Raw genomic sequence first — 19,564 nt, forward strand, 5'->3', positions numbered from 1 at the left:
GACACCACACCAGTGCCTGTGGCTCTGGCTGAGGCCATGTACACCACCCCCGGGCCTTTGATGCTGGCTGAGGCCAACTACACCACACCAGGTCCTGTGGATCTGGCTGAGGCCGTCTACAACACACCAAGGGTTGTGGGGCTGGTCAAACGCTTAAATGAGTCCTTTGGTTAGGGTATTAGGCAAGCATGCAGTTACCGTTAACGGTGTAGTTAAATTGGAGGCTTGTGTTCATAACTTTGAGTACTGGGCACCTCACCACTTGATACCATAAATTGACGCTTTGTGCTGGAGCCAGCAACGTACGGCCATACCGCCTTGGCAACGCCCGATCTCGTCTGATCTCGGAAGCTAAGCACGGTTGGGCTTGGTTAGTACTTGAATGGGAGACTGCATGGGAATACCAGGTGCTGTAAGCATTTACTTTTCATGTCACTGAGCTGGTTTTGATCCAGAGAAGGAGGGTGTTGAAAGACCCAAAGCAGCGGTCCATTAATAATGCCACATTAACGACATACCTTTTGGCTGTTTTCAGCAATGTCTTGTGCTGCTGTGTGAGTCCATCCGCACCACACCGAGGCCTATTCTGCTAACATAGGTCATCTACATTACACCAGGGCCTGTGCTTCTGGCTGTGGACCTGTGCAGCCAGCTTAGGCCACCTACACCACACCAGGGCCTGTGGCTCTGGCTGAGGCCGTCAACATCACACCAGGGCCTGTGCTACTGGCTGAGGCCATGGACACCACACCAAGACCTGTGCTGCTGGCTGAAGCTATGGACACCACACCAGGGCATTTGGCTCTGGCTGAGACCATGAACACCACACCAGGGCCTGTGGCTCTGGCTGAGGCCAGCTACACCACACCACAGCCAGTGCTTCTGGCTGAGGCCATGGACACCACACCAGGCACTGTACTGCTGGCTGTGGACCTGTGCAGCCAGCTTAGGCCACCTACACCACACCATGGCCTGTGGCTCTGGCTGAAGCAGTTTACATCACACCAGGGCCTGTGCTACTGGCTGAGGCCATGTACACCACACAGGGCCTGTGCTGCTGGCTGAGGCAACCTACACCACAACAGGGCCTGTGGCTCCTGATGAGGCCGTCTACAACACACCGAGGGCCTGTGTCTCTGGATGAGACCATCTACACCACAACAGGGCCTGTGCCTCTAGCTGAGGCCATGTACACCACACCAGGGCTTGTGCTGCTGGCGGTGGACCTGTGCAGCCAGCTTAGGCCACCTACACCACACCAGGGCATGTGCTGCTGGCTGAGGCCAAGGAAACCACACCAAGGCCTGTGCTTCTGGCTGTGGACCTTTGCAGCTGGTTTAGGCTATCTACACCAAACCAGGGCCAGAGGCTCTGGCTGATGCCGTCTGCATCACACCAGGGCCTGTGCTTCTTGCTGAGGCCATGGACACCTCACCAGGGCCTGTGGCTTTGTCTGAGGCCATGTACACCACACCAGGGCCTTTGGCTCTGGCTGAGGCCGTCTACAACACACCAAGGACTGTGCTGCTGGATGAGGCAATGTTCATCACACCAGGTCCTGTGCTTCTGGCTGAGGCCACCTACACCACACAGGACCTGTGCTGCTGGCTGAGGCTATAGACACCACACCAGGGCCTTTGCTGCTGGCTGAGGCCATCTACACCACACCAGGGCCTGTGGATCTGTCTGAGGCCATCTAAATCCAACAAGGGCAAGTGCTTCTGGCTGAGGCCATGGACGCCACATCAGGACCTGTGCTGCTGGCTGTGGACCTGTGCAGCCTGCTTAGGCCACCTACACCACACCAGGGCCTGTGGCTCTGGCTGAGGCTGTCTACATCACAATAGGGCCTGTGCTACTGGCTGAGGCCATGGACACCACACCAAGACCTGTGCTGCTGGCTGAAGCTATGGACACCACACCAGGGCATTTGGCTCTGGCTGAGGCCATGAACGCCACACCAGGGCCTGTGGCTCTGGCTGAGGCCAGCTACACCACACCACGGCCAGTGCTTCTGAGTGAGGCCATGGAAACCACACCAGGCCATGTACTGCTGGCTGTGGACCTGTGCAGCCAGTTTAGGCCACCTACACCATACCAGGGCCTGAGGCTCTGGCTGAGGCCGGCTACATCACACCAGGGCCTGTGTTTCTTGCTGAGGCCGTCTACAACACATCAGGGCCTGTGTTACTGGCTGAGGCAAACTACACCACACAGGACCAGTGCAGCCGGCTTAAGCCACCTACACCACACCAGGGCCTGTGGCTCTGTCTGAGGCCGTCTACAGCACACCAGGGCCTGTGCTGCTGGTTGAGGCCAACTACACCACACCAGGGCCTGTGGATCTGTCTGAGGACATGGACAGCCAACCAGGGCCAGTGCTGCTGACTGAGGCTATGGACACCACACCAGGGCCTGTGCTGCTGGCTGAGGCCAACTACACCACACCAGGGCCTGTCGCTCTGGCTGAGGCCATGTACACCACACAGGGCCTGTGGCTCTGGTTGAGGCCATGTACACCACACAGGTATTGCGCTGCTGGCTGAGGCAACCTACAGCACAACTGGGCCGGTGGAACTGGAAGAGGCCTTCTACAACACAAAAAAGGGCTGTGCTGCTGGATGAGGCTATGGACACCACCCCAGGGCCTGTGGCTCTGGCTGACGTCAGCTACACCACACCAGGGTCTGCGCTTCTGGCTGAGGCCAATTACACCACACCAGGGCCACAGCTTCTGGCTGAGGCCATGGACACCTCACCAGGGCCTGTGGCTTTGTCTGAGGCCATGTACACCACACCAGGGCCTGTGGCTCTGGCTGAGGCCGTCTACAACACACCAAGAACTGTGCTGCTGGATGAGGCAATGTTCATCACACCAGGTCCTGTGCTTCTGGCTGAGGCCACCTACACCACACATGACCTGTGCTGCTGGCTGAGGCTATAGACACCACACCAGGGCCTTTGTTGCTGGCTGAGGCCAACTACACCACACAAGGGCCTGAGGCTCTGGCTGAGACCATCTACACCACACCATGGCCTGTGACTCTAGATGAGGCCATGTACACCACACCAGGGCCTGTGCTGCTGGCTGTGGACCTGTGCAGCCAGTTTAGGCCACCTACACCATACCAGGGCCTGACGCTCTGGCTGAGGCCATGTACACCACACCAGGGCCTGTGCTTCTTGCTGAGGCCATGGACACCACATCAGGGCCTGTGCTACTGGCTGAGGCAAACTACACCACACAGGACTTGTGCAGCCGGCTTAGGCCACCTACACCACACCAGGGCCTGTGCAGCAGCACACACCAGGGCCTGTGCTTCTGGCTGAGGCCAACTACACCACACCAGGGCCTGTGCTGCGGGTCAGGCCAAGTACACCACACAAGGGCTTGTGTCTCTGGCTGAGACCATCTACACCACACCAGGGCCTGTGCCTCTAGCTGAGGCAATGTACACCACACCAGGGCTTGTGCTGCTCGCTGTGGACCTGTGCAGCCAGCTTAGGCAACCTACACCACACCAGGGCCTGTGCTACTGGCTGAGGCCATGGACACCACACCAAGGCCTGTGCTGCTGGCTGAGGCTATGGACACCACACCAGTGCCTGTGGCTACTGGCTGAGGCCATGTAAACCACGGCCGGGCTTTGATGCTGGCTGAGGCCAACTACACCACAGCAGGACCTGTGGCTCTGGCTGAGGCCATCTACATCACACCAGGGCCAGTGCTTCTGGCTGAGGCCATGGACACCACACCAGGGCCTGTGCTGCTGGCTGAGGCCATCTACACCACACCAGGACTTGTGCTGCTGGCTGAGGCCAACTACACCCCACCAGGGCATGTGGCTCTGTCTGAGGCCATCTACACCACACCAGGGCCAGTGCTTCTGGCTGAGGCCATGGAGAGCACAACAGGACCTGTGCCGCTGGCTGAGCTATGGACACCACACCAGGGCCTGTGCTGCTTGCTGTGGGCCTGTAGCTCTGGCGTAGGCCATGAACACCACAACAGGGTCTGCGACTCTGGCTGAGGCAATCTACAACACACCAAGGCCTGTGCTTCCGGATGTGGACCTGTGCAGCCAGCTTAGGCCACCTACACAACACCAAGGCCTGTGGCTCTGGCTGAGGCCATGGACAGCTCACCAGGGCCTGTGGCTTTGTCTGAGGCCATGTACACCACACCACGGCCTGTGGCTCTGGATGAGGCCGTCTACAACACACCAAGGACTGTGCTGCTGGATGAGGCAATGTTCATCACACCAGGTCCTGTGCTGCTGGCTGAGGCTATGGACACCACACCAGGGCCTGTGGTGCTGGCTGAGGCCAACTACACCAAACAAGGGCCTGTGGCTCTATCTGAGGCCATCTACACCACACCAGGGCCACTGCTTCTGGCTGAGGCCATGGACACCACACCAGGGCCTGTGCTGCTGGCTGAGGCCATCTACACCACACCAGGACCTGTGCTGCTGGCTGAGGCCAACTACACCCCACCAGGGCATGTGGCTCTGTCTGAGGCCATCTACACCACACCAGGGCCAGTGCTTCTGGCTGAGGCCATGGACACCACACCAGGCACTGTACTGCTGGCTTTGGACCTGTGCAGCCAGCTTAGGCCACCTACATCACACCATGGCCTGTGGCTCTGGCTGAAGCAGTTTACATCACACCAGGGCCTGTGCTACTGGCTGAGGCCATGTACACCACACAGGGCCTGTGCTGCTGGCTGAGGCAACCTACACCACAACAGGGCCTGTGGCTCCTGATGAGGCCGTCTACAACACACCGAGGGCCTGTGTCTCTGGATGAGACCATCTACACCACAACAGGGCCTGTGCCTCTAGCTAGGGCCATGTACACCACACCAGGGCCTGTGCTGCTGGCGGTGGACCTGTGCAGCCAGCTTAGGCCACCTACACCACACCAGGGCCTGTGCTGCTGGCTGAGGCCAAGGACACCACACCAAGGCCTGTGCTGCTGGCTGAGGCTATGGAGACCACCCCAGAGCCTGTGGCTCTGGCTGAGGCCATGTACACCACACAGGGCCTGTGGCTCTGGATGAGGCCGTCTACAACACACCAGGGCCTGTGGCTCTGTCTGAGGCCATCTACACCACACAGGACCTGTGCTGCTAGCTGAGGCTATGGACACCACACCAGGGCCTGTGCTGCTGGCTAAGGCTATGGACACCAGCCCAGGGCCTTTGGCTCTGGATGAGGCCATGTTCATCACCCCAGGGCCTGTGCTGCTGTCTGAGGCAACCTAAACCACACCATGGTCCTGTGGCTCTGGAAGAGGCCGTCTACAACACACCAAGAGCTGTGCTGCTGGATGAGGCCATGTTCATCACCCCCGGGCCTCTGCTGCTGGCTGAGGCCACCTACACCACAGTAGGACCTGTGCTGCTGGATGAGGCTATGGACACCACACCAGGGCCTGTGGCTGTGGCTGACGTCAGCTACACCACACCAGGGCCTGTGCTTCTGGCTGACGCCAACTACACCAAACCAGGGACTGTGCTTTTGGCTGTGGACCTGTGCAGCCGGTTTAGGCCACCTAAACCGAACCAGGGCTTGAGGCTCTGGCTGAGGCCGTCTACATCACACCAGGACCTGTGCTACTGGCTGAGGCCATGGACACCTCACCAGGGCCTGTGGCTTTGTCTGAGGCCATGTACACCACACCAGGGCGTGTGGCTCTGGCTGAGGCCGTCTACAACACACCAAGGACTGTGCTGCTGGATGAGGCAATGTTCATCACACCAGGTCCTGTGCTTCTGGCTGAAGCCACCTACACCACACAGGACCTGTGCTGCTGGCTGAGGCTATGTACACCACACCAGGGCCTGTGCTTCTGGCTGAGGCCAACTACACCACACCAGGGCCTGTGCTTCTGGCTGAGGCCAATTAAACCACACCAGGGCCTGTGCTTCTGGCTGTGGAACTGTGCAGCCAGCTTAGGCCACCTACACCAAACCAGGGCCTGAGGCTCTGGCTGAGGCCGTCTACATCACACCAGGGCCAGTGCTTCTTGCTGAGGCCATGGACACCACACCAGGGCTTTTGCTACTGGCTGAGGCAAACTACACCACACAGGACCAGTGCAGCCGGCTTTGGCCACCAACACCACACCAGGGCCTGTGCTGCTGGTTGAGGCATACTACACCACAAAGGGGCTGTGGATCTGTCTGAGGCCATCTACTTCCAACCAGGGCTAGTCCTTCTGGCTGAGGCCATGGACACCACACCAGGGCCTGTGCTGCTGGCTGAGGCCAACTACACCACACCAGGGCCTGTGGCTCTGGCTGAGGCCATCTACACCACACAGGACCTGTGCTGGTGGCTGAGTATATGGACACCACACCAGGGCCTGTGCTGCTGGCTGAGGCCAGCTACACCACACATGGGCCTGTGTCTCTGGCTGAGACCATCTACACCACACCAGGGCCTGTGCCTCTAACTGAGGCCATGTACACCACACCAGGGCTTGTGCTGCTGGCTGTGGACCTGTGCAGCCAGCTTAGGCTACCAACACCACACCAGGGCCTTTGCTACTGGCTGAGGCCATGGACACCACACCAAGGCCTGTGCTGCTGGCTGAGGCTATGGACACCACACCAGTGCCTGTGGCTCTGGCTGAGGCCGTCTACACCACCCAAGGGCCTGTGGCTCTGGCTGAGACCATCTACACCACACCATGGCCTGTGACTCTAGATGAGGACATGTACACCACACCAGGGCCTGTGCTGCTGGCTGTGGACCTGTGCAGCAAGCTAGGCCACCTACACCACACCATGGGCTGTGGCTCTGGCTGAGCCCGTCTACATCACACCAGGGCCTGTGCTACTGGCTGAGGCCATGGACACCACACCAAGGCCTGTGCTGCTGGCTGAGGCAATGTACAGCACACTGAGCCTGTGGCTCTGGATGAGGCCGTCTACAACACACCAAGGGCTGTGCTGCTGGGTGAGGCCATGTTCATCACCCCGGGGCCTGTGCTACTGGCTGAGGCAAACTACATCACACAGGACCTGTGCAGCCGGCTTAGGCCACCTAGACCACACCAGGGCCTTTGGCTCTGGCTGAGGCAACTACACCACAACTGGGCCTGTGGTGCTGGAATCGGCCATCTACAACACACCAAGGGCTGTGCTGCTGGATGAGGCTATGGACACCACACCAGGGCCTGTGGCTCTGGCTGACGTCAGCTACACCACACCAGGGCCTGTGCTTCTGGCTGAGGCCAACTTCACCACACCAGGACCTGTGCTGCTGGCTGAGGCCAACTACACCCCACCAGGGCATGTGGCTCTGTCTGAGGCCATCTACACCACACCAGGGCCAGTGCTTCTGGCTGAGGCCATGGACACCACACCAGGCACTGTACTGCTGGCTTTGGACCTGTGCAGCCAGCTTAGGCCACCTACACCACACCATGGCCTGTGGCTCTGGCTGAAGCAGTTTACATCACACCAGGGCCTGTGCTACTGGCTGAGGCCATGTACACCACACAGGGCCTGTGCTGCTGGCTGAGGCAACCTACACCACAACAGGGCCTGTGGCTCCTGATGAGGCCGTCTACAACACACCGAGGGCCTGTGTCTCTGGATGAGACCATCTACACCACAACAGGGCCTGTGCCTCTAGCTAAGGCCATGTACACCACACCAGGGCCTGTGCTGCTGGCGGTGGACCTGTTCAGCCAGCTTAGGCCACCTACACCACACCAGGGACTGTGCTGCTGGCTGAGGCCAAGGACACCACACCAAGGCCTGTGCTGCTGGCTGAGGCTATGGAGACCACCCCAGAGCCTTTGGCTCTGGCTGAGGCCATGTACACCACACAGGGCCTGTGGCTCTGGATGAGGCCGTCTACAACACACCAGGGCCTGTGGCTCTGTCTGAGGCCATCTACACCACACAGGACCTGTGCTGCTGGCTTAGGCTATGGACACCACACCAAGGGCTGTGCTGCTGGCTAAGGCTATGGACACCAGCCCAGGGCCTTTGGCTCTGGATGAGGCCATGTTCATCACCCCAGGGCCTGTGCTGCTGTCTGAGGCAACCTACACCACACCATGGTCCTGTGGCTCTGGAAGAGGCCGTCTACAACACACCAAGGGCTGTGCTGCTGGATGAGGCCATGTTCATCACCCCCGGGCCTCTGCTGCTGGCTGAGGCCACCTACACCACAGTAGGACCTGTGCTGCTGGATGAGGCTATGGACACCACACCAGGGCCTGTGGCTGTGGCTGACGTCAGCTACACCACACCAGGGCCTGTGCTTCTGGCTGACGCCAACTACACCAAACCAGGGCCTGTGCTTTTGGCTGTGGACCTGTGCAGCCGGTTTAGGCCACCTAAACCGAACCAGGGCTTGAGGCTCTGGCTGAGGCCGTCTACATCACACCAGGACCTGTGCTACTGGCTGAGGCCATGGACACCTCACCAGGGCCTGTGGCTTTGTCTGAGGCCATGTACACCACACCAGGGCCTGTGGCTCTGGCTGAGGCCGTCTACAACACACCAAGGACTGTGCTGCTGGATGAGGCAATGTTCATCACACCAGGTCCTGTGCTTCTGGCTGATGCCACCTACACCACACAGGACCTGTGCTGCTGGCTGAGGCTATGTACACCACACCAGGGCCTGTGCTTCTGGCTGAGGCCAACTACACCACACCAGGGCCTGTCCTTCTGGCTGAGGCCAATTAAACCACACCAGGGCCTGTGCTTCTGGCTGTGGAACTGTGCAGCCAGCTTAGGCCACCTACACCAAACCAGGGCCTGAGGCTCTGGCTGAGGCCGTTTACATCACACCAGGGCCAGTGCTTCTTGCTGAGGCCATGTACACCACACCAGGGCTTGTGCTGCTCGCTGTGGACCTGTGCAGCCAGCTTAGGCAACCTACACCACACCAGGGCCTGTGCTACTGGCTGAGGCCATGGACACCACACCAAGGCCTGTGCTGCTGGCTGAGGCTATGGACACCACACCAGTGCCTGTGGCTACTGGCTGAGGCCATGTACACCACCCCCGGGCCTTTGATGCTGGCTGAGGCCAACTACACCACAGCAGGACCTGTGGCTCTGGCTGAGGCCATCTACATCACACCAAGGGCTGTGCTGCTGGATGAGGCTATGGACACCACCCCAGGGCCAGTGGCTCTGGCTGACGTCAGCTACACCACACCAGGGCCTGCGCTTCTGGCTGAGGCCAACTACACCACACCAGGGCCTGTGCTGCTGGCTGAGGCCATCTACACCACACCAGGGCCAGTGCTTCTGGCTGAGGCCATGGACACCACAACAGGACCTGTGCTGCTGGCTGAGCTATGGACACCACACCAGGGCCTGTGCTGCTTGCTGTGGGCCTGTAGCTCTGGCGTAGGCCATGAACACCACACCAGGGTCTGTGACTCTGGCTGAGGCAATCTACAACACACCAAGGCCTGTGCTTCCGGATGTGGACCTGTGCAGCCAGCTTAGGCCACCTACACAACACCAAGGCCTGTGGCTCTGGCTGAGGCCATGGACAGCTCACCAGGGCCTGTGGCTTTGTCTGAGGCCATGTACACCACACCAGGGCCTGTGGCTCTGGATGAGGCCGTCTACAACACACCAAGGACTGTGCTGCTGGATGAGGCAATGTTCATCACACCAGGTCCTGTGCTGCTGGCTGAGGCTATGGACACCACACCAGGGCCTGTGGTGCTGGCTGAGGCCAACTACACCAAACAAGGGCCTGTGGCTCTGTCTGAGGCCATCTACACCACACCAGGGCCACTGCTTCTGGCTGAGGCCATGGACACCACACCAGGGCCTGTGCTGCTGGCTGAGGCCATCTTCACCACACCAGGACCTGTGCTGCTGGATGAGGCCAACTACACCCCACCAGGGCATGTGGCTCTGTCTGAGGCCATCTACACCACACCAGGGCCAGTGCTTCTGGCTGAGGCCATGGACACCACACCAAGGCCTGTGCTTCTGGCTGAGGCTATGGACACCACACCAGTGCCTGTGGCTCTGGCTGAGGCCAACTACACCACACCAGGTCCTGTGGATCTGGCTGAGGCCGTCTACAACACACCAAGGGTTGTGGGGCTGGTCAAACGCTAAAATGAGTCCTTTGGTTAGGTTATTAGGCAAGCATGCAGTTACCGTTAACAGTGTAGTTAAATTGGAGGCTTGTGTTCATAACTTTGAGTACTGGGCACCTCACTACTTGATACCATAAATTGACGCTTTGTGCTGGAGCCAGCAACTTACGGCCATACCGCCTTGGCAACGCCCGATCTCGTCTGATCTCGGAAGCTAAGCACGGTTGGGCTTGGTTAGTACTTGAATGGGAGACTGCATGGGAATACCAGGTGCTGTAAGCATTTACTTTTCATGTCACTGAGCTGGTTTTGATCCAGAGAAGGAGGGTGTTGAAAGACCCAAAGCAGCGGTCCATTAATAATGCCACATTAACGACATACCTTTTGGCTGTTTTCAGCAATGTCTTGTGCTGCTGTGTGAGTCCATCCGCACCACACCGAGGCCTATTCTGCTAACATAGGTCATCTACATTACACCAGGGCCTGTGCTTCTGGCTGTGGACCTGTGCAGCCAGCTTAGGCCACCTACACCACACCAGGGCCTGTGGCTCTGGCTGAGGCCGTCTACATCACACCAGGGCCTGTGCTACTGGCTGAGGCCATGGACACCACACCAAGACCTGTGCTGCTGGCTGAAGTTATGGACACCACACCAGGGCATTTGGCTCTGGCTGAGGCCATGAACACCACACCAGGGCCTGTGGCTCTGGCTGAGGCCAGCTACACCACACCACAGCCAGTGCTTCTGGCTGAGGCCATGTACACCACACCAGGCACTGTACTGCTGGCTGTGGACCTGAGAAGCCAGCTTAGGCCACCTACACCACACCATGGCCTCTGGCCCTGGCTGAAGCAGGTTACATCACACCAGGGCCTGTGCTACTGGCTGAGGCCATGTACACCACACAGGGCCAGTGCTGCTGGCTGGGGCAACCTACACCACACAGGGCCTGTGGCTCCTGATGAGGCCGTCTACAACACACCAAGGCCTGTGGCTCTGTCTGAGGCCATCTACACCACACAGGACCTGTGCTGCTGGCTGAGGCTATGGACACCACACCAGGACCTGTGCTGCTGGCTAAGGCTATGGACACCACCCCAGGGCCTTTGGCTCTGGATGAGGCCATGTTCATCACCCCAGGGCCTGTGCTGCTGGTTGAGGCCAACTACACCACACCAGGGCCTGTGGATCTGTCTGAGGCCATCTACTTCCAACCAGGGCTAGTGCTTCTGGCTGAGGCCATGGACACCACACCAGGGCCTGTGCTGCTGGCTGAGGCCAACTACACCACACCAGGGCCTGTGGCTCTGGCTGAGGCCATCTACACCACACAGGACCTGTGCTGCTGGCTGAGTATATGGACACCACACCAGGGCCTGTGCTGCTGGATGAGGCCAACTACACCACACATGGGCCTGTGTCTCTGGCTGAGACAAATCTACACCACACCAGGGCCTGTGCCTCTAGCTGAGGCCATGTACACCACACCAGGGCTTGTGCTGCTGGCTGTGGACCTGTGCAGCCAGCTTAGGCTACCTACACCACACCAGGGCCTGTGCTACTGGCTGAGGCCATGGACACCACACCAAGGCCTGTGCTTCTGGCTGAGGCTATGGACACCACACCAGTGCCTGTGGCTCTGGCTGAGGCCAACTACACCACACCAGGACCTGTGCTGCTGGCTGAGGCCAACTACACCACAACAGGAGCTGTGCTGCTGGCTGAGCTATGGACACCACACCAGAGCCTGTGCTGCTTGCTGTGGGCCTGTCGCTCTGGCGTAGGCCATGTTCATCACCCCAGGGCCTGTGCTGCTGGTTGAGGCCAACTACACCACACCAGGGCCTGTGGATCTGTCTGAGGCCATCTACTTCCAACCAGGGCTAGTGCTTCTGGCTGAGGCCATGGACACCACACCAGGGCCTGTGCTGCTGGCTGAGGCCAACTACACCACACCAGGGCCTGTGGCTCTGGCTGAGGCCATCTACACCACACAGGACCTGTGCTGCTGGCTGAGTATATGGACACCACACCAGGGCCTGTGCTGCTGGATGAGGCCAACTACACCACACATGGGCCTGTGTCTCTGGCTGAGACAAATCTACACCACACCAGGGCCTGTGCCTCTAGCTGAGGCCATGTACACCACACCAGGGCTTGTGCTGCTGGCTGTGGACCTGTGCAGCCAGCTTAGGCTACCTACACCACACCAGGGCCTGTGCTACTGGCTGAGGCCATGGACACCACACCAAGGCCTGTGCTTCTGGCTGAGGCTATGGACACCACACCAGTGCCTGTGGCTCTGGCTGAGGCCAACTACACCACACCAGGACCTGTGCTGCTGGCTGAGGCCAACTACACCACAACAGGAGCTGTGCTGCTGGCTGAGCTATGGACACCACACCAGAGCCTGTGCTGCTTGCTGTGGGCCTGTCGCTCTGGCGTAGGCCATGAACACCACACCAGGGTCTGTGGCTCTGGCTGAGGCAATCTACAACAAACCAGGGCCTGTGCTTCCGGATGTGGACCTGTGCAGCCAGCTTAGGCCACCTACACAACACCAAGGCCTGTGGCTCTGGCTGAGGCCATGGACAGCTCACCAGGGCCTGTGGCTTTGTCTGAGGCCATGTACACCACACCAGGGCCTGTGGCTCTGGATGAGGTCGTCTACAACACACCAAGGACTGTGCTGCTGGATGAGGCAATGTTCATCACACCAGGTCCTGTGCTGCTGGCTGAGGCTATGGACACCACACCAAGGCCTGTGGTGCTGGCTGAGGCCAACTACACCAAACAAGGGACTGTGCTTCTGTCTGAGGCCATCTACACCACACCAGGGCCAGTGTTTCTGGCTGAGGCCATGTACACCACACCAGGGCCTGTGCTGCTGGCTGTGGACCTGTGCAGCCAGCTTAGGCCACCTACACCACACCATGGCCTGTGGCTCTGGCTGAGCCCGTCTACATCACACCAGGGCCTGTGCTACTGGCTGAGGCCATGGACACCACACCAAGGCCTGTGCTGCTGGCTGAGGCCATGTACACCACACAGAGCCTGTGGCTCTGGATGAGGCCGTCTACAACACACCAAGGGCTGTGCTGCTGGATGAGGCCATGTTCATCACCCCTGGGCCTGTGCTACTGGCTGAGGCAAACTACATCACACAGGACCTGTGCAGCCGGCTTAGGCCACCTACACCACACCAGGGCCTGTGCTGCTGGTTGAGGCCATCTACACCACACCAGGTCCTTTGACTCTGGCTGAGGCCATGTACACCACACAGGGCCTGTGGCTCTGGTTGAGGCCATGTACACCACACAAGTACTGCGCTGCTGGCTGAGGCAACTACACCACAACTGGGCCTGTGGCGCTGGAAGCGGCCATCTACAACACACCAAGGGCTGTGCTGCTGGATGAGGCTATGGACACCACACCAGGGCCTGTGGCTCTGGCTGATGTCAGCTACACCACACCAGGGCCTGTGCTTCTGGCTGAGGCCAACTTCACCACACCAGGGCCTGTGCTTCTGGCTGTGGACCTGTGCAGCCGGTCTAGGCTATCTACACCAAACCACGGCCAGAGGCTCTGGCTGAGGCCGTCTACATCACACCAGGGCCTGTGGTTCTTGCTGAGTCCATGGACACCTCACCAGGGCCTGTCGCACTGTCTGAGGCCGTCTACAACACACCAAGGACTGTGCTCCTGGATGAGGCTATGGACACCACACCAGGGCCTGTGCTGCTAGCTGAGGCCAACTACACCACACCAGGGCCTGTGCTGCTGGCGGTGGATCTGTGAAGCCAGCTTAGGCCACCTACACCACACCAGGGCCTGTGCTGCTGGCTGAGGCCATGTACACCACACAGGTCTTGCGCTGCTGGCTGAGGCAACCTACACCACAACTGGGCCTGTGGCCCTGGAAGAGGCCGTCTACAACACACCAAGGGCTGTGCTGCTGGATGAGGCTATGGACACCACCCCAGGGCCTGTGGCTCTGGCTGACGTCAGCTACACCACACCAGGGCCTGTGCTTCTGGCTGAGGCCAACTACACCACACCAGGGCCTGTGCTTCTGGCTGTGGACCTTTGCAGCCGGTTTAGGCTATCTACACCAAACCAGGGCCAGAGGCTCTGGCTGATGCCGTCTGCATCACACCAGGGCCTGTGCTTCTTGCTGAGGCCATGGACACCTCACCAGGGCCTGTGGCTTTGTCTGAGGCCATGTACACCACACCAGGGCCTGTGGCTCTGGCTGAGGCCGTCTACAACACACCAAGGACTGTGCTGCTGGATGAGGCAATGTTCATCACACCAGGTCCTGTGCTTCTGGCTGAGGCCACCTACACCACACAGGACCTGTGCTGCTGGCTGAGGCTATAGACACCACACCAGGGCCTTTGCTGCTGGCTGAGGCCAACTACACCACACCAGGGCCTGTGGCTCTGGCTGAGGCCATCTACACCACACAGGACCTGTGCTGCTGGCTGAGTATATGGACACCACACCAGGGCCTGTGCTGCTGGCTGAGGCCAACTACACCACACATGGGCCTGTGTCTCTGGCTGAGACATATCTACACCACACCAGGGCCTGTGCCTCTAGCTGAGGCCATGTACACCACACCAGGGCTTGTGCTGCTGGCTGTGGACCTGTGCAGCCAGCTTAGGCTACCTACACCACACCAGGGCCTGTGCTACTGGCTGAGGCCATGGACACCACACCAAGGCCTGTGCTTCTGGCTGAGGCTATGGACACCACACCAGTGCCTGTGGCTCTGGCTGAGGCCAACTACACCACACCAGGACCTGTGCTGCTGGCTGAGGCCAACTACACCACAACAGGAGCTGTGCTGCTGGCTGAGCTATGGACACCACACCAGAGCCTGTGCTGCTTGCTGTGGGCCTGTCGCTCTGGCGTAGGCCATGAACACCACACCAGGGGCTGTGGCTCTGGCTGAGGCAATCTACAACACACCAGGGCCTGTGCTTCCGGATGTGGACCTGTGCAGCCAGCTTAGGCCACCTACACAACACCAAGGCCTGTGGCTCTGGCTGAGGCCATGGACAGCTCACCAGGGCCTGTGGCTTTGTCTGAGGCCATGTACACCACACCAGGGCCTGTGGCTCTGGATGAGGTCGTCTACAACACACCAAGGACTGTGCTGCTGGATGAGGCAATGTTCATCACACCAGGTCCTGTGCTGCTGGCTGAGGCTATGGACACCACACCAAGGCCTGTGGTGCTGGCTGAGGCCAACTACACCAAACAAGGGACTGTGCTTCTGTCTGAGGCCATCTACACCACACCAGGGCCAGTGCTTCTGGCTGAGGCCATGTACACCACACCAGGGCCTGTGCTGCTGGCTGTGGACCTGTGCAGCCAGCTTAGGCCACCTACACCACACCATGGCCCGTGGCTCTGGCTGAGCCCGTCTACATCACACCAGGGCCTGTGCTACTGGCTGAGGCCATGGACACCACACCAAGGCCTGTGCTGCTGGCTGAGGCCATGTACACCACACAGAGCCTGTGGCTCTGGATGAGGCCGTCTACAACACACCAAGGGCTGTGCTGCTGGATGAGGCCATGTTCATCACCCCTGGGCCTGTGCTACTGGCTGAGGCAAACTACATCACACAGGACCTGTGCAGCCGGCTTAGGCCACCTACACCACACCAGGGCCTGTGCTGCTGGTTGAGGCCAACTACACCACACCAGGGCCTTTGACTCTGGCTGAGGCCATGTACACCACACAGGGCCTGTGGCTCTGGTTGAGGCCATGTACACCACACAAGTACTGCGCTGCTGGCTGAGGCAACTACACCACAACTGGGCCTGTGGCGCTGGAAGCGGCCATCTACAACACACCAAGGGCTGTGCTGCTGGATGAGGCTATGGACACCACACCAGGGCCTGTGGCTCTGGCTGATGTCAGCTACACCACACCAGGGCCTGTGCTTCTGGCTGAGGCCAACTTCACCACACCAGGGCCTGTGCTTCTGGCTGTGGACCTGTGCAGCCGGTCTAGGCTATCTACACCAAGCCAGGGCCAGAGGCTCTGGCTGATGCCGTCTACATCACACCAGGGCCTGTGGTTCTTGCTGAGGCCATGGACACCTCACCAGGGCCTGTCGCACTGTCTGAGGCCGTCTACAACACACCAAGGACTGTGCTCCTGGATGAGGCTATGGACACCACACCAGGGCCTGTGCTGCTAGCTGAGGCCAACTACACCACACCTGGGCCTGTGCTGCTGGCGGTGGACCTGTGAAGCCAGCTTAGGCCACCTACACCACACCAGGGCCTGTGCTGCTGGCTGAGGCCATGTACACCACACAGGTCTTGCGCTGCTGGCTGAGGCAACCTACACCACAACTGGGCCTGTGGCCCTGGAAGAGGCCGTCTACAACACACCAAGGGCTGTGCTGCTGGATGAGGCTATGGACACCACCCCAGGGCCTGTGGCTCTGGCTGACGTCAGCTACACCACACCAGGGCCTGTGCTTCTGGCTGAGGCCAACTACACCACACCAGGGCCTGTGCTTCTGGCTGTGGACCTTTGCAGCCGGTTTAGGCTATCTACACCAAACCAGGGCCAGAGGCTCTGGCTGATGCCGTCTGCATCACACCAGGGCCTGTGCTTCTTGCTGAGGCCATGGACACCTCACCAGGGCCTGTGGCTTTGTCTGAGGCCATGTACACCACACCAGGGCCTGTGGCTCTGGCTGAGGCCGTCTACAACACACCAAGGACTGTGCTGCTGGATGAGGCAATGTTCATCACACCAGGTCCTGTGCTTCTGGCTGAGGCCACCTACACCACACAGGACCTGTGCTGCTGGCTGAGGCTATAGACACCACACCAGGGCCTTTGCTGCTGGCTGAGGCCAACTACACCACACCAGGGCCTGTGCTTCTTGCTGAGGCCATGGACACCACATCAGGGGCTGTGCTACTGGCTGAGGCACACTACACCACACAGGACCTGTGCAGCCGGCTTAGGCCACCTACACCACACTAGGGCCTGTGCAGCAGCACACACCAGGGCCTGTGCTTCTGGCTGAGGCCAACTACACCACACCAGGGCCTGTGCTACTGGTTGAGGCCAAGTACACCACACAAGGGCCTGTGTCTCTGGCTGAAACCATCTACACCACACCAGGGCCTGTGCCTCTAGCTGAGGCAATGTACACCACACCAGGGCCTGTGCTGCTGGCTGTGCACCTGTGCAGCCAGCTTAGGCAACCTACACCACACCAGGGCCTGTGCTACTGGATGAGGCCATGGACACCAAACCAAGGCCTGTGCTGCTGGCTGAGGCTATGGACACCACACCAGTGCCTGTGGCTACTGGCTGAGGCCATGTACACCACCGCCGGGCCTTTGATGCTGGCTGAGGCCAACTACACCACAGCAGGACCTGTGGCTCTGGCTGAGGCCATCTACATCACACCAGGGCCAGTGCTTCTGGCTGAGGCCATGGACACCACACCAGGACCTGTGCTGCTGGCTGAGGCCAACTACACCACAACAGGAGCTGTGCTGCTGGCTGAGCTATGGACACCACACCAGGGCCTGTGCTGCTTGCTGTGGGCCTGTAGCTCTGGCGTAGGCCATGAACACCACACCAGGGTCTCTGGCTCTGGCTGAGGCAATCTACAACACACCAGGGCCTGTGCTTCCGGATGTGGACCTGTGCAGCCAGCTTAGGCCACCTACACAACACCAAGGCCTGTGGCTCTGGCTGAGGCCATGGACAGCTCACCAGGGCCTGTGGCTTTGTCTGAGGCCATGTACACCACACCAGGGCCTGTGGCTCTGGATGAGGCCGTCTACAACACACCAAGGACTGTGCTGCTGGATGAGGCAATGTTCATCACACCAGGTCCTGTGCTGCTGGCTGAGGCTATGGACACCACACCAGGGCCTGTGGTGCTGGCTGAGGCCAACTACACCAAACAAGGGCCTGTGGCTCTGTCTGAGGCCATCTGCACAACAACAGGGCCAGTGCTTCTGGCTGAGGCCATGGACACCACACCAGGGCCTGTGCTGCTGGCTGAGGCCATGGACACCACACCAGGACCTGTGGTGCTGGCTGAGGCCAACTACACCCCACCAGGGCATGTGGCTCTGTCTGAGGCCATCTACACCACACCAGGTCCTGTGCTTCTGGCTGAGGCCATGGATACCACAACAGGACCTGTTCTGTTGGCTGAGGCTATGGACACCACACCAGTGCCTGTGGCTCTGGCTGAGGCCATGTACACCACCCCCGGGCCTTTGATGCTGGCTGAGGCCAACTACACCACACCAGGTCCTGTGGATCTGGCTGAGGCCGTCTACAACACACCAAGGGTTGTGGGGCTGGTCAAACGCTTAAATGAGTCCTTTGGTTAGGGTATTAGGCAAGCATGCAGTTACCGTTAACGGTGTAGTTAAATTGGAGGCTTGTGTTCATAACTTTGAGTACTGGGCACCTCACCACTTGATACCATAAATTGACGCTTTGTGCTGGAGCCAGCAACGTACGGCCATACCGCCTTGGCAACGCCCGATCTCGTCTGATCTCGGAAGCTAAGCACGGTTGGGCTTGGTTAGTACTTGAATGGGAGACTGCATGGGAATACCAGGTGCTGTAAGCATTTACTTTTCATGTCACTGAGCTGGTTTTGATCCAGAGAAGGAGGGTGTTGAAAGACCCAAAGCAGCGGTCCATTAATAATGCCACATTAACGACATACCTTTTGGCTGTTTTCAGCAATGTCTTGTGCTGCTGTGTGAGTCCATCCGCACCACACCGAGGCCTATTCTGCTAACATAGGTCATCTACATTACACCAGGGCCTGTGCTTCTGGCTGTGGACCTGTGCAGCCAGCTTAGGCCACCTACACCACACCAGGGCCTGTGGCTCTGGCTGAGGCCGTCAACATCACACCAGGGCCTGTGCTACTGGCTGAGGCCATGGACACCACACCAAGACCTGTGCTGCTGGCTGAAGCTATGGACACCACACCAGGGCATTTGGCTCTGGCTGAGACCATGAACACCACACCAGGGCCTGTGGCTCTGGCTGAGGCCAGCTACACCACACCACAGCCAGTGCTTCTGGCTGAGGCCATGGACACCACACCAGGCACTGTACTGCTGGCTGTGGACCTGTGCAGCCAGCTTAGGCCACCTACACCACACCATGGCCTGTGGCTCTGGCTGAAGCAGTTTACATCACACCAGGGCCTGTGCTACTGGCTGAGGCCATGTACACCACACAGGGCCTGTGCTGCTGGCTGAGGCAACCTACACCACAACAGGGCCTGTGGCTCCTGATGAGGCCGTCTACAACACACCGAGGGCCTGTGTCTCTGGATGAGACCATCTACACCACAACAGGGCCTGTGCCTCTAGCTGAGGCCATGTACACCACACCAGGGCTTGTGCTGCTGGCGGTGGACCTGTGCAGCCAGCTTAG

General features: G+C 59.5%; 3 non-coding genes across 3 annotated transcripts; all 3 read left to right on the forward strand.

Moving 5' to 3' along the window:
* Positions 1-300: 300 nt before the first annotated feature.
* LOC134629861 (5S ribosomal RNA) lies at positions 301-419 on the forward strand. Its single transcript, XR_010094094.1, has one exon. It is a non-coding gene; the product is annotated as a 5S ribosomal RNA (ribosomal RNA).
* Positions 420-10,262: 9,843 nt separating this feature from the next.
* Positions 10,263-10,381, forward strand: LOC134629930 (5S ribosomal RNA). The gene has a single exon (XR_010094113.1). It is a non-coding gene; the product is annotated as a 5S ribosomal RNA (ribosomal RNA).
* An 8,240-nt stretch (positions 10,382-18,621) lies between these two features.
* Positions 18,622-18,740, forward strand: LOC134629862 (5S ribosomal RNA). The gene has a single exon (XR_010094095.1). It is a non-coding gene; the product is annotated as a 5S ribosomal RNA (ribosomal RNA).
* The last annotated feature ends 824 nt before the right edge of the window (positions 18,741-19,564 follow it).

Source organism: Pelmatolapia mariae, linkage group LG6, assembly GCF_036321145.2.
Source record: "Pelmatolapia mariae isolate MD_Pm_ZW linkage group LG6, Pm_UMD_F_2, whole genome shotgun sequence".
Lineage (NCBI taxonomy): Eukaryota > Metazoa > Chordata > Actinopteri > Cichliformes > Cichlidae > Pelmatolapia > Pelmatolapia mariae.